This window comes from Lissotriton vulgaris, chromosome 2_2 (assembly GCF_964263255.1).
Source record: "Lissotriton vulgaris chromosome 2_2, aLisVul1.2, whole genome shotgun sequence".
NCBI classification, from domain to species: domain Eukaryota; kingdom Metazoa; phylum Chordata; class Amphibia; order Caudata; family Salamandridae; genus Lissotriton; species Lissotriton vulgaris.
In genome coordinates, this window is record NC_141688.1 from 301,372,913 (window position 1) to 301,388,538 (window position 15,626).

General features: G+C 46.3%; 1 protein-coding gene across 1 annotated transcript in view; it reads right to left on the reverse strand.

The window, feature by feature from the left end:
• Positions 1-15,626, reverse strand: part of LOC147729349 (astacin-like metalloendopeptidase) — a 124,552-nt gene that overhangs the window by 16,620 nt on the left and 92,306 nt on the right. The window lies entirely within an intron of this gene.

Consider the following 15,626-nt stretch of genomic DNA (forward strand, 5'->3'; position numbering starts at 1 on the left):
GAGTGCCTTGCCTTGCTGCATCAGTGTCCAGGGTTATTTCGTTCTCCAGTTTTTCTATCATTTCGCGTACTTTTTTATGGTATCAACAGCATCCCTTTACATGAATGCGCAGTGTGTTCCGATCATTTCTCAAGGAGCAGCGGGTCAGGGTTCTCGTAAGCGGGAACTGTGTATATTCTGAGGACCCGTGGGACCCTCTCCACCTCCACATAGTTTTGCAGCGATGTCCCTTCCCACCACTTACGAATTTCGCGCTCGTAGAGTCGCTCCAGAGCCACGAACTGGCTTGTCAGGGTAGTGGGTTCTCCTTGCCTTCTCGGGGTAAACCTCCCCCGGTTGATGGTGTTTTCTTTTTGAAAACTTCCATGGCCGTTTCGTCACGATCCACATCACAATACATTTTTCGGTGTATCCCCTTTACCGGTTATCTCCAAAGTTCGTCTCCAGGAGATTCAGCCACCTCGCCCTACCAACGGCTTGGTATCGTCAAGACTGTCACCCTGCGGGTCCACATCGTCTCTCCATCCAATTCCTTCCTCGTTTACGCGGTGCAAGGTAACAAGTTGTTTGCTCCAAGATTGCACTGAGTCCTTGCACTCACGGGCGGGTGCTTTTCAGCGGATGGTGCCCTCCGCAAATATATTCTCTCCAAACTTCCGAGGTATGCCCCGCAAAGAAGACAAGCATTCAGGGTGGCAAACTCTAAAGTTTTATTTTCTGAGCTCATGGTGTCCAGACGCGTTTCGGCATTCGCCTTCGTCGATGGTAACATGGCGGTGCCGAAACGGCCGTTTTTTATGTTTACAATTCATTGACACTGTTAACGGACCACATAACCAATTCATGGTCGCCATCTTTAAACATGCAATAAGTCAATTACATAATGCATGGAGACGTTGCAGATCAACATACTACATTCTCATTATGACATATTAATCAATAGTGGCATCGTCAACAGAGCTGGGTTTAATCCATCACCGTTCTTTAGCCCACTCTGCCACCCCAGTTCAGACATGGCCATATGCAAATCAGTCTGACCCTCTGCCAGCTCTTAAGAAGTTTAGCTGTCTCTTTCAGCAACGTTTCATAGTTTAGAGATTATTCTTTCAATTTGTGCCGCCATCTTAACTCAGAGGTATGTAGCAGTCGAGGAAACCCCTTGTATTGGTAGAGTTGATTTAAAATGCAGAAGAACCTGGCTTTTATTTTATATTTAGTTTATATCCGGAAATCAACCCGAACTCTAGTGCTACCTTTGTTATAGTTTGCAGCGCACCTCAAGGATCCGTTGAGAACACTGCTATTCCATTGGCGTATTTGATGACTTTATGATAATTATCCCCTAGAAGAAGGGGGCGAATTAGCTGTTGATTCTGGAGAGTTGAGACAAAAGGCTCTATATAAAGAGGTGATAAGGGGCACCCTTGCTGGCTGCCCCGAGGAATCGGAAAGATGGCAGACTGTAACCCCGCATGCATAATTTAGCACTAGGTTTATCGTACAAGACTTTTATCCAAGTTACATATTGCCCTTTAATGCTAAAAGCTTCTCATATGGCCCACAAAAAGTCCCACCCCACTCGGTCGAATGCCTTCTCAGCCTCTAATAGAATCAAACAGAGTGAGGTCAAACACACCTTCGCCACATCAAAAGCAGTAGAAGCCATATTTACGTGTGCAGCCGTGTGTGTCGCTCCCTTGTATAAAGCCATGTTGTTATGGCGACACCAAACTGGGTAGCACAGGCGATAAACGATTCGCCAGAATGTTCGCAAATATTTTTGTGTCGGTATTGATGAGTGATATTGGTCGATACGACCCGCACTCATCCTCCAGTTGCCTTATTTAAAAATTATTTGCATTACCTTCCATGAATCAGAAGCCCTACTTTCTTCACCAATGAGTCTTATAACCTGATTAAATTGTGTCAGCAAATGCCTTAAGGAAGATCTTATAAAATTCTAAACTGTTTGTCTCAGCAAATAGTTTCCGAAATAGATCAGGAACGGCCTCAGGTATCTATCATCCTTCCAACGTTGCACCAAGGGAAGTCTGTGAGCCCTCTGAACCTGGCAGTCCCAGTCTACCAGGTCCGGGAAGGCCTTCTGCATCAATTGCACAATGAATGTTCTAGAGTCTGATCCCTCTTGCCCTTCAGGGATCCCGAATAATTTTAGATTGTGTCTCCTCTTCCAATTTTCCAATTCTTCGAGTTTAAGTTGCACACTTGCTATCTGATCATAATGCTGTTGTGTTAGATTTGCCACTTTAGCAGTAACCTCCTAAGTTGTAACCACTCTTTGCTGCAATTCTGTGATCTCACCAGTCATTTCCCCAACTTTCCCTGTTGCCTCTTTCAGGGAATTCTGGATACTATGATTGTCTTCCCTAATTTGAGCAGAGCTCTTGTGTCTTTTCTCTCAGCTCTTTTAAGGCTTGCAGTATCAGGAAGTATTGGGGTATCCTTTTCTTCAGAGAATCTTCTTTGCGAATCCTTCCCCGCACTTGACAAACAAGATACTTGAAGAGATTTGAATGAGGCCGTGGGTAATCTATTATGATATAGATCACCGGATCTCTCTGGTGTTATGCATGACTCTGACTCTGGGTCAGTTTCTGAGCAGCTTGACCCCCGTACAGTTGCAGCATTCTCAGCGGGGCTAGTGGCAATTGTAGCTTTATCAGTCAGCCCTACATCAGATAGTCTGGACATAACAGTTTTTAGCCCTCCTTTTGATTGAACCCATATCTGCATGGGGCTGTTAGCAGACACTTGTAGCTTCTTCTTACTAGCAGACCCTACCCTACATATACTCAGACTCTTCCTTGTATCTTTGGTGTTTATCATTTTCTGGCTTTTCTTTTTCTTTTTTGATGTTACCGGGGAAGCCATTAGGTCTTCCCTTATTTTTGCCTGGAGTTGCTGCTCCGTTCATGTGTCAGCTGGGGCCTGATTTTGAGCTTGGCCTTCCTCTTGAAATGTAGCAGCAATTGTGGCAATTGTAGTGTTAGCAGCATCAGTAGCTCCTTCGTCTGATTTTTGCATTAAATATAGGCTGCTCCAGAGCCATACTCTCTGTATATGGTGTATTGCCCGAGCGCATCTCACCAAACTCCTTCTCCTGTTCGCTCTCGTTCTCATTCCTTTTATCATGCTGACTGGTTACGGTGAGATGCCCTTTTAAGACAGGGTCTGAATCTGAGGGCGAGGGAATTTTTTGTGTCTCTGCAAGCATTATTTGGTTTTGCCTGTCACATGGAGGTTATTCATCTTAATAATTTGATCTGTATTATTGCTTGTGGTTCCCACTATAACTCCTGAAGCGGCCGCACTGTTCATAATTTCAGCCCCCCCAGCTTCAGTCTCATCAGTCTCATCAGACAGTATCGAATCCATAGCACCAGCGGCATTTTGAGGTAGCTCTTCTTGATCAACACCCTTGAGAATTTCATCAGTGTTAACTTGTTCAAAGCCAATTGAATTAGTGATTATTTCAACTAGTTTGTTACTAGCCACACTTTCTGTGTCTATATCAGCCTCTAGTAGTTACACTGACTTCTTTGATTGCAGATATTGGAGCACCGGCTTGCCGAGACCCCCAGCCTGTTTAGCGCTGTCTGTTCTTATCGTGTCAGCCTTCCCAGGTACCCGCTCACCTCCCGGTGTCTCTGCACTCACCGGCAAGTGGCTTGTGGCTCGAGTCCCTCAAGGTGGATTCTTCTGCGGGGCCATTCTCAACTGCAAAGTAGACACCCATGTCCGCGAGGCTAATCCAGAGCTGAGGTAATTAGAAGAACGTTGGGCTGCAAAGGAGCACAGCCACATAGGTAATCAGGAGCTTTGGTAAACACATGCGTCTGGTTCTTGTTAGCTCCTGCATCCAGCGCCTTGAATTGCTAGCGAAGCAGCCGTCAGATGAGTCAGGTGAGCCGGTCGTTCAGAGATGTATACCGGACCCCGGATAACGGAATCTGCAGCACTCGCCCCTCCAGGATTCGGCTTGTCACTTTACCGCTGCTTCTTTCCCCCTCAGCCCTCTAGCGTTTTCTCTCAATTAGGCATGCTGCTGACAAGAGGCACAGGAGTTATGTTATGTTATGTTATGTTATGTTATGTTATGTTATGTTATGTTATGTTATGTTAATTTCGATTTATATAGCGCCAAATCACCGACAGGTCTTTTAGCGCTTGCTTTGGGAACCCGTCCTGGCTTTCCCTGCGAGACAACCCCTACTGGGCATCCCCAAGGTGAAGACCAGGCATCCCATCGCGGTAGGGCCGTAGTGGAGATTAAGCAATCTATTGCCCAGAGTTGCAGAGTGTGAACCCATGATTTGAGTAGGCACCGAGGTGAGAATTATCAAGTCCGTGGACATTTTGAGCTCAAGATCCTGCGGCGTCGGGAATTGAACCCTGGTCCCTGGTCTGACCTCTGCATCAGGGTCTGCCTCATCTAACCAGTGAGCCACACTTCTCCACAAGCTTACGAGCTCTCGGCAGCCACACCATGCTGCAGCTTCTCAGTGGTGGTGTCAGTCCGCCATCTTGCTCCTCCCCCCATATCGTTCTATTTGATATCAACCAAATAACACAATGACTTCCTCGCACCCATGAACTCTTTCACTGGATGAGAAATTTAAGCCAGATCCACCTCGCAGAACTGGAAGAAAAGATAAACACACTCCTGCCCTCCATCACATGCTATAATTCCATAACAGAACTTACCTCACATTACAATGCAACTATGATCTCCATACCAGACCAAATAGCTCCCCTGAAACAAAAAAGAGTCAAGAACATTCCATCAAGATCGTTGTTCAACACAGACCTAAACTTGGAGAAAAGACACCTAAGAGCTGCTGAAAGATGCTGGCGTAACAACCCTTTGACAATCTACCTTGAGCAACTCAAAGAGGAACGCAGCAAATACAAAAGTACATCAAAATTGAAAAATCCACCTTCTTCTGTGGTGCACTAAACAATGCTAAAAATCACCCCAAAGAACTCTTCAATTTCATCAGATAACAAACTTCCGAACCCCCCCTTCTGCAATTCCAGCTTCCAAAGACTTATGTAAAAACTTTTCCAAATTCTTCAATGAGAAAATCATCAAGCTCTCACTGGTGAACCACCTCCGCCCACCTGACGAAAGCACACCCCCCTACAAAGAACCCACCCAGCCAAACCTCAAATAACTGGAAATCATTCAAACCCATCTCTGAAACAGAAATTATGGAGTTGACTACCGGAACTAAGCCATCGTCACACATCGAAGACCCCCTCCCTGCCCAACATGGCTAAAAAACTCAAACTATCCCTAGACCCACTCTCGACAAAGATTATTAATAGCTCACTGAAAACTGGAATCATGCCTGATTGCCTCAAAATCGGCCAGGTTACACCACTACTGAAAAAAGAGGGCGCTGACCCAAATGATCTCAATAAAATTATCCTGTCTCCAATCTCCCATTCTTAGCCAAGCTGCTGGAAAAATGTGTTCTCCGTCAACTTACCGAACACATGGACAACAATGATTTTCTAGACCCTCACTAATCGGGCTTTAGAAAAGGCTGCAGCACAGAAACAGCTTTCCTGAATGTCATTTATGACGTCCATAATTCACTGACTACTTATACTCCTGGACCTATCTACGGCCCACAACATGGTTGACCACAAGCTACTCATCAATGTACTTCGTGAAAGGGTAGGAGCGGAAGACGTGGTCCTACAGTGGTTCACCTCCTTCCTGCAGAACCACTCACAAAGAATACAAATTAGAAACTTCACGTTGGACCTACGCCCCATAAGCAGGGGCGTTCCCCAAGGACAGTTCCCACTCCCGCACTATTCAACATCTACATGGAGCCCCTCACCACCATACTCAACAAAGCCAACATACCCTTCCACCTCTATGCTGACTTTTCTCAGAAAGATTTGATTAAAAGCCTTCTTTTTAGAACGAGAATCAAATGAGTCAACAACATTAGTGGTTTGAAGAATAAGTCTAAGTTTGTCCCAGAAAGTGTATTACTACCACCAGAAATTCTAGTATTTGAAGATATGGTACTTAGGGAATTGGATGACTTACAATCACCAAAAATTAATTTTAACTCTAACTGTAACAAGGCGGAAAAAATAGCCCTTAAAAATCTTTCAGATAATCCATCGTTGGTAAAGAAACCGGCGGATAAAGGTGGGGGAATTGTCCTTTGGGATACTGACAAATAGGACCAAGAGGTGAATAGACAACTATCTAATGTAAATCACTATAGAAAATTAGATGATGATCCAACAGGGAGGTTAAAAGAAAAAATTCTAAACTTAAGATCGGAAGGCTTAGAACAAGGATGGTTATGTCAAAAGGAATTTGATTACCTGAATTCAGAACAGAATAAAGTACCAAACATATATGTATTGCCTAAAGTGGATAAGTCCACAATTGATCCTCCGGGAAGGCCCATAGTATCGGCCTGTGGTTCTATGCTAGAACCCTTGGCAAAATATATAGACTTTTTTCTTATCCCATTGGTCAAGGAAACCCAATCATACATAAAGGACACTATGGACTTTATAACTAAAATAGAGGATCGGTCTTTTAACAGTGACAATCAATTATTAGTATCATTCGATATCGAATTATTGTATACTAATATTCCCCAAGACTAGGCTATTGCAGTTATGAGATATGTATTAGAACAGAGGGAACGCCCACACCAAGTACCTACAGATTTTCTTGTGTCACTGGCTACTATTTGTTTAAAAAACAACTTTTTTAACTTTAAAGGCCAGTTATACTTACAAATCTCTGGTGTGGCCATGGGATGCAGTTTTTCTCTGGAAATCGCCAATTTGGTGATGGTGGAATTTGAAAAAAAGTGGTTATATAGCGACACCAATCCTTTTAAGAACAAGGTAAATTTTTGGTGTTGTTATATTGATGATATTTTTATGGTGTTGAATGGTAACGACACACTATTGCAAGAATTACACAACTGGTTGAATTCAAGAACTGAATTTCACAATGTCCAGCAGCCAAAAAAAACTGAATTTTCTGGATGTAAATATCCAAGATGATAATGGCCACCTGGAAGTAAACTTGTATACAAAAAGTACTGACCGTAATACTCTGCTGCATTTTACGAGCTGTCATCCCCGTACCCTTAACCCCTTCCATGCTCATGACGAGCTCAGCTCGTCATGAGGCACAGTTGAGCTGTGCTGATGACGAGCTGAGCTCGTCATGAATACAGGAGAATAACGATTTCCAGCACAGGGGAAAAATAAACACAGCAGCGATGTGGTTAAGGAGAATTTGCCGTATGGGCAATTTCTCAGTGTGAGGAGAAATTGCAGCAAAAAAGAAGAATATTTTAAGAATGCAGAAATTCTGAAGGACAAACTGGTAGCCAGAGGCTACCCTAAATGGTTAGTTAAGATCGCCTTGAAAAGGGCTTGGTTTACCCCTAGAGAGGTTCTTTTGGTGCCAAAAATTAAAGAAAAAGATACTCCCCTTACATGCGTACTGACGTACAATCCAAAAGCTAACAAAGTTAAAAAAGTGATTCCAAAACATTGGAAGCTTATTGAACATCTAGGAATAAAAAAGCCTCTTTCTGCTTTGAAAAAAGGCAAAAACACAAGACAATGCTTAGTAAGAGCAGCTAGAAAAGTCGACTCTCCACCTCAAGACTTACGAGGACTCCTGAATCTACCTCCTATAACAGGACATTATAGGTGTAAAAATTGTGTGGCATGTAACCTAACTGCAGATACAAAAGAGTTTTAAATTAATGGATATAAACCACACCAAAACAGTTTTTTGAACTGTAATACAAAGAATACGATATACTGTATTAAGTGTCCATGTAATAAATTTTATATTGGACAGACTACCCAAGCTGTGAAGAAACGTATCCTCCAGCATAAATCTAGGGTCAAATGTAAGGTACAAGGAGCCCCCCTGGTGCATCATTATGAAATCCATCAACATACAGAAAATGATATGACTTGGACAGTCCTATGTGTACTAGGAAATATGAAACAGGAGGAAATTAAAATCAAGTTGAACAGGTTGGAGGCGAGATTAATAGAAAAATATAAGACTGCAAGTATTGGTCTAAATGACAGAGATGAAATTTGGGCACTAATCTGAATGTATAAGCTTTCAATAATGTACCGCGTCACTGTTCTGTACCTGATATTATGTCCCAAGAATTAAGGTCTAATTGAGCTGATTGAATGTATTTATTCTGTTTTATACAAACTGTTATATCAAGTGCTGACATATGATGTCATTATTAGATTGTTAGTAGTGGCAGATTGGGGTTTTTACTTTCTATTCCCTCACTTGTCTTTCTGTAAGAAGTTTCAGTAATTTTCAAACACTCTTCGTTTTTCACTTGTTTTTATTTATTTGTTATAGTTCTAGTTTTCCCCTTTTCTATTCATTTATATACATATGTGGATACGTGTTCGTGCAGTGTATGTTATAACTTTCAGCCTCAGTAGTGCTATTCAGCGTCTGTTTTCCATATCTATCTTTGAATCAGCCCATAGAGTCCTTTTTCAGTGTTGAGTAAGAGAATAGGTTTTTCGCGTGTCACGTGATCGGCAGTAGGAGCCAGCCCGCGTTTGTGTAAAGCTGTGCACACTTCGGATTTCTCGGAACCATATCAAGTGAGTAACAATGGGTTTTAGGGCGTAGTAAAATAAAGAGATTTTTAACTCTAAAGCGTGACAGTAATTAATCACGCTTTCCTTGTCACCTCAAGGTTTGTAGAGAGGAACAGCCAGGACACGCCTTAAAGGAAGGATTAGCCGGCGTCTGTTTGTAGGACGGTGTGCCCATTGAGTAACTGGATGTGTAACTGGCCATACCTGACGCCGTGAGGATTCTTTGGCTTGCAAGGAGCACAGAGCACAGAGCAATCACTTCTCGCGACACCCGCTCCGCGGGCGCCGCTCACCCCCTGCCCGACCCCGTCCTCCCTGGTGTGAGCGCCCACAGCCGGTGGTGAGAACTCCGCTCCCAGGTTGAGTACAGCGGGGCCAATCACAGCGCCAAGCCTACCGGGGGACTGCGAGGACCAGCAGCCCTAGCTGCTCACAGCTGCTGCCTCTTCCCCCGGCGGCCACGCCCCCAGCCTTCGCCTACATCAGCGCCAAGCTGCGCATTGAAAGCGGGTGTAACTGGCCATACCTGACGCCGTGAGGATTCTTTGGCTTGCAAGGAGCACAGAGCACAGAGCAATCACTTTTCGCGACACCCGCTCCGCGGGCGCCGCTCACCCCCTGCCCGACCCCGTCCTCCCTGGTGTGAGCGCCCACAGCCGGTGGTGAGAACTCTGCTCCCAGGTTGAGTACAGCGGGGCCAATCACAGCGCCAAGCCTACCGGGGGACTGCGAGGACCAGCAGCCCTAGCTGCTCACAGCTGCTGCCTCTTCCCCCGGCGGCCACGCCCCCAGCCTTCGCCTACATCAGCGCCAAGCTGCGCATTGAAAGCGGGTGTAACTGGCCATACCTGACGCCGTGAGGATTCTTTGGCTTGCAAGGAGCACAGAGCACAGAACAATCACTTTTCGCGACACCCGCTCCGCGGGCGCCGCTCACCCCCTGCCCGACCCCGTCCTCCCTGGTGTGAGCGCCCACAGCCGGTGGTGAGAACTCCGCTCCCAGGTTGAGTACAGCGGGGCCAATCACAGCGCCAAGCCTACCGGGGGACTGCGAGGACCAGCAGCCCTAGCTGCTCACTGCTGCTCCCTCTTCCCCCGGCGGCCACGCCCCCAGCCTTCGCCTACATCAGCGCCAAGCTGCGCATTGAAAGCGGGTGTAACTGGCCATACCTGACGCCGTGAGGATTCTTTGGCTTGCAAGGAGCACAGAGCACAGAGCAATCACTTTTCGCGACACCCGCTCCGCGGGCGCCGCTCACCCCCTGCCCGACCCCGTCCTCCCTGGTGTGAGCGCCCACAGCCGGTGGTGAGAACTCCGCTCCCAGGTTGAGTACAGTGGGGCCAATCACAGCGCCAAGCCTACCGGGGGACTGCGAGGACCAGCAGCCCTAGCTGCTCACAGCTGCTGCCTCTTCCCCCGGCGGCCACGCCCCCAGCCTTCGCCTACATCAGCGCCAAGCTGCGCATTGAAAGCGGGTGTAACTGGCCATACCTGACGCCGTGAGGATTCTTTGGCTTGCAAGGAGCACAGAGCACAGAGCAATCACTTTTCGCGACACCCGCTCCGCGGGCGCCGCTCACCCCCTGCCCGACCCCGTCCTCCCTGGTGTGAGCGCCCACAGCCGGTGGTGAGAACTCCGCTCCCAGGTTGAGTACAGCGGGGCCAATCACAGCGCCAAGCCTACCGGGGGACTGCGAGGACCAGCAGCCCTAGCTGCTCACAGCTGCTGCCTCTTCCCCCGGCGGCCACGCCCCCAGCCTTCGCCTACATCAGCGCCAAGCTGCGCATTGAAAGCGGGTGTAACTGGCCATACCTGACGCCGTGAGGATTCTTTGGCTTGCAAGGAGCACAGAGCACAGAGCAATCACTTTTCGCGACACCCGCTCCGCGGGCGCCGCTCACCCCCTGCCCGACCCTGTCCTCCCTGGTGTGAGCGCCCACAGCCGGTGGTGAGAACTCCGCTCCCAGGTTGAGTACAGCGGGGCCAATCACAGCGCCAAGCCTACCGGGGGACTGCGAGGACCAGCAGCCCTAGCTGCTCACAGCTGCTGCCTCTTCCCCCGGCGGCCACGCCCCCAACCTTCTCCTTTAAATCACGAGGGGCTCTTTCCGCACCGCGGGACGCACGCGGGACGTAGCCCGGGGCGAAGACCGGGCAAAGAGCGGGCCGTTTAAGGCCGTTCAAGGACGGCAGAGGACGGCCCTGGCCCTGAACCCCTGCTCTATCGCCCTCAATCATCATTAACGTCTAAGATGTCGGCCATGCGCAATAGAACCAGAAGTTGCGCGAAAAAAGCTACGGCGGTAGCACAGGTGACTGGACCTATAGATCTTTTTATTTCCCGTGTACATGAGACTATTGACCAAAGTATTGTTTATTGGAAAAGAGAGTCTCCATGGACCTTGCAAATGCTAAGCGCTCATCCTTGGGTTCTCTGGCAAATGTTAAATCACCTGCTTTGCAGTCTTCGAATAATTGTTCCCTACCCCTAACCATGCCCACTAATAGTGCTCCGACTGTACTAAATACTGTTGATTTATCGGTTGCCCTATCAGACTCAGACCCGTCTTTTGTTGACCTGGAGGTTACACCAGATCTAGAAGCCTGTCAGTCATCTGGCAAAGCGGCGCCGAGTCTGAGTGGGCTTAATGATGTGGAAACAGCTCCTGTATCTATAGTTCCCCGGGGAAGGGCTTCCAATCTCCCAAAGGCTATATCTAAGGGTAAAAATAAAGTTAAAGCATCAGTTAGGAATCACAATCTGATTTCCCCTACTCCACATATGACATCAGGTATCCCTTGCTGGGTGCAAAACATGGTAACAGATTTAAAATTAGACCTTGAAGCCACATTAGCAGCACAAATCAAGCCTTTAATTTCCAAATTGGACAGGCTTACATCTTTAATACATTCTAAATGGCCACACAAAACGAATGGGCAAGGGCCTGATCAGCCACAAGGGATTACAGATGTAGCCCCTAAATGCTCATCGTGTATCCAGCCCCCTAAAGATGTATTAAACAACGTTCAAGTAACTGTAGCCCCCGGGAACCCAGTTATATCTCATCTGTCGCAAACAGGGAACAATTCTGTCCAATCCACATCTATATCCACTTCGAAGGTGATGGCTCCTATTTTGACTCACCAACACTCTGTTGTTGATAATAATACCACCACTATTCAAGTAAAAGATGTCGTAGGGAAATCTAATACCCCTTCAGTACCTCTTCCTACGAACAAACCTGAAGGTCCTAAGCCAAAGCAGGCACGTTTTAGGTCAATTAATCTACCACCAGAGGTTTCCCCTTTTGTGGTTGTGTTGACAGCAGTCCCCCCGTTGAAGGAGGGAGTAAAAGAAACTTTCACTGAGCTTAGAAATAAATGTGCTCAATGGCTCCATTTACATAAACCTCTACCTAACAGCATGAACGGTGAAATTCTTACCGTGCATAGAGGGGACTGGGTGGGCAGAAGCAAGAAAACAATAGTAGGGGACGTAATCACAGTTAATTTTAGGGATGTAGGGGCAGCAAGCTATATATGTAATGCACCCAATAGTGGTCCTGCGACTCAAATTAACCCACTTCCTTTGTCTTATTTTTTACCGATGTCTTCAAGACCAAACCCTCCTTGTTCCACTTTTCAAAGTAATAGAGGATCTGTGTACCCCCCGCAACATGCTGCCAAACCTTGGCAGCAACCACTACACCCTTCTCCTTTTTTTCCACATTATGGTAATTTTCAGCAGCAGCCATTAAATGCTCCATCTTTTCCCCTGCACCATGTTAATTCTCATTGGCAACATCCCCCCCATTTTCCACCACCCCTACTTCAGCCTGCCCATCAGTGGCAGCAACCTTTTCAGCCACTACAACCAGTTAAACACCAATGGCAACAAACATGGAAGGACTTGCCCCCTTCCCAAGATCCCCTGTTCTCACAATTCGCCCATCCAAACAGATATGCTGTGTTAGACCAGGTAGATTGACTCAGCCCTACTGAAGCTTTGGATTCAAACATCTCTACGTCCTATTTAGATATGGCGAGTTCTTCTCCAGTCACACCTTTAGCCGCACTTCTCGAACCTTTAATGGTGTCATCGCTAATACCCCTCCCACGTATAGAAAATAGAGGTAGCCTCGATGCATGTACAGCTACTGTTAGCCCCAGATTAAGCCCAGATACCATCTCTCGGGAAGATGGTCCTGCCCTATTACGAGCAATTCAGCCAGAGTCGTCTGTTGTTGGCGATCCTGGTAAACCAGCAGGACTCTCTCTTGTTTCCTGGAACATTGCTGGCCTTGCCAGCAAACTAGATACACCCTTCTGGACCAGCTTTTTGAGGGAGGGATTGGACCTAATTTTATTGCAGGAAACTTGGTGTCTGGACCCTATTAATATCGAAGGGTACGCATCTTACTGTCTTAGAGCAACCAAATCTAGCTCGGGTAGGGCTAAGGGGGGCCTTTTGTTGCTTTTATCCACCAAGCTGTGTGATTGTACGGTCAAATACAGTACGACTGTTGGGACTCACAGCCAAGTTATAAGGGTGGAGTGCAGGAAGAATATTGATTTAGTTGTAGTAAATTTCTACAACAATATTTTTGATGCTACCAGAGGGGATATTCTACTGCCTCTAGAAAGGGAAATTGTCAAGGCCCTTGGTATCTCGAAAAGAAAGGCCGAGGTTGTCTGGGCAGGGGATTTTAACCTGCAGCCCTGCCATTTGTCTAACGGGAACATCTGCGGCTTTGGTGCAGCAACGAGTAGCCATTGGGGGGGCCTGGGGGCGAGGGAGGATTCTCCTCCTCACTTCCAACATTGTAGTTATGGTTCCACAATAAATAATATGCTAGTCACACTAGACATGACCCTGTTAAAATGTAACACAAACAACCAGGCAATAACATGCCCTACATTTACAGGCAGAGATGCAGGATCATTTATAGATCATATTTTGTTGTCTAGCAGTGGAGACTTTACTGATCTGTATGTAAACGAAGAAAGTCTCAGTGACCATAACAGCCTTCGTGTTACCCTCTTGGGGCATGGTACCTCATTAGTTTCAGGTGGAAAATGTTCAACTGACTTAGTACCTATTAGATCAAAGGGTCTAAGGATTAAATGGACTGGATTAAATTCTAAGGTTAAGCAGAAGGAGGTTCTTACTCAATGTAAGAATCAAATTAGTTCCTGTTTGGATGATGATTGTGATTCTGGCTGCCTAATAGCTCACTTTGTCTCCATGAATAGTATTATTGATAGTATTTTTACTAAGGCCCCGTTAGCCAATAGTGGTCCGAAGCAGGGGTGGTTTGATAAGACCTGTATAGTCGCCCTCCGTGATCTAAAGAATGCTTTAGGCACCAAACCACGCGTCAAGACGGACATACAATATTTCAGGGCTAGATATAAAATAGCAATTAACACTAGGAAAAGGGTATTACAGACTGAGGCGTGGGATAAGTTGAAGGAAGCAGCCGAGACTAAAAACTGCAAACTGTATTGGGAAACAATTAACAGCCCGTTTCTCAATAAAGAAAATGTTCCAGAATTAACTTCTTATGTGGCATGCAGCGATTGGGTTAGTCATTTTTCCAAAATTTTTAATCCAGAAGGGTTATCTTCTGAGTCACTATCACTTGAGCCTACTCCATGGCTACCCCTTCCGTTGGGAATAACATTAGAAGAAAGCCATGAAGCAATTTCTTTAAGCAAAGGAGGCAAGGCCCCTGGCCCCGATGGGGTCCCGCTGGATTTATACAAAGATGAACCGGCTTTATGGGCCCCCATCTTGGCGAGGATATTTAATTGCGCGGCAGAAACTAATTTCCCATCCACTTGGGGCCAATCGGTCATTATTCCTTTACATAAGAAAGGTGATAAATCAGAGGCCTCTAACTACCGTCCAATTTCATTATTGGACGACTCTGTAAAGGTGATGAGTAGGATTTTGCTCAAGAGGCTGGAAGACTGGGCAACTGATTTTAACATCTTAACTAGAGTCCAATATGGCTTTCGGAAAGGCCTGGGCACATTGGACCAATGTGTAAATCTGGACCTTTTAATCAATAAATATACTGTGGCTAAAAATGGCAACCTCTTTTTATGTTTTGCTGATTTGAGCAGCGCTTTTGATTTGGTTAACCATACCATTCTTTGGGAGGTTTTGCTTGATGCAGGGGCCCCAAGGGAAATAGTTCATTTTTTGGCTAGACTCTACGAAAAACTATCCTGTAAAGTCCGCTATGGCACCCTTGGTGAATGTACCCCGTTTTTTAAAGTGTCTCGGGGCATACGCCAGGGATGTGTTTTGGCCCCGCTTTTATTTTCCCTTTTTATTAATGACGTCGACCGTTCCTTGGTTGACATCCCAGCAGATGCCCCCCTGATTGGTGGTAAACCTGTTCCGCTGTTACTTTACGCGGATGACGCTGTTCTTTTATCCCGAACACAGATGGGCCTTCAGCGCCTAATCGATAATTTTATGCAGTTTATTCAAGTTAGGCGGCTTCGTGTGAACAAAACCAAGACGTATGTAATGTCATGCGGTCAGGCAGCTAAGCAGGTAAAGCATACCTTTTTCCTGGATAAAGAAAAGTTGACTCCTGTCAAGTCCTTTTGTTATCTAGGAATTACATACAACTATAGTGGGTCCTGGACCTCGGAATTTGATTCTATCAGACTAAAAATGCTGCGGTCTACTAGCAGTATTTTTCGTTTTGCCTCTAAACTTGGCTCACGAAGCATTTTAGACATGATGAACATATACAATGTATGCTGTGTCTCCTCTGCTCTGTATGGGGCAGGGGTGTGGGGACATAGCGAGGGTATATCCCTGCAGAAGGAGGAAAACAAGTTTTTAAGGAGGTTGTTATGTGTTCCCCCTTCTGCCTCCATCCAGCTGATCCATGAAGAAGTCGGGATCGAGTTCATTTCTGACTTAGCAGC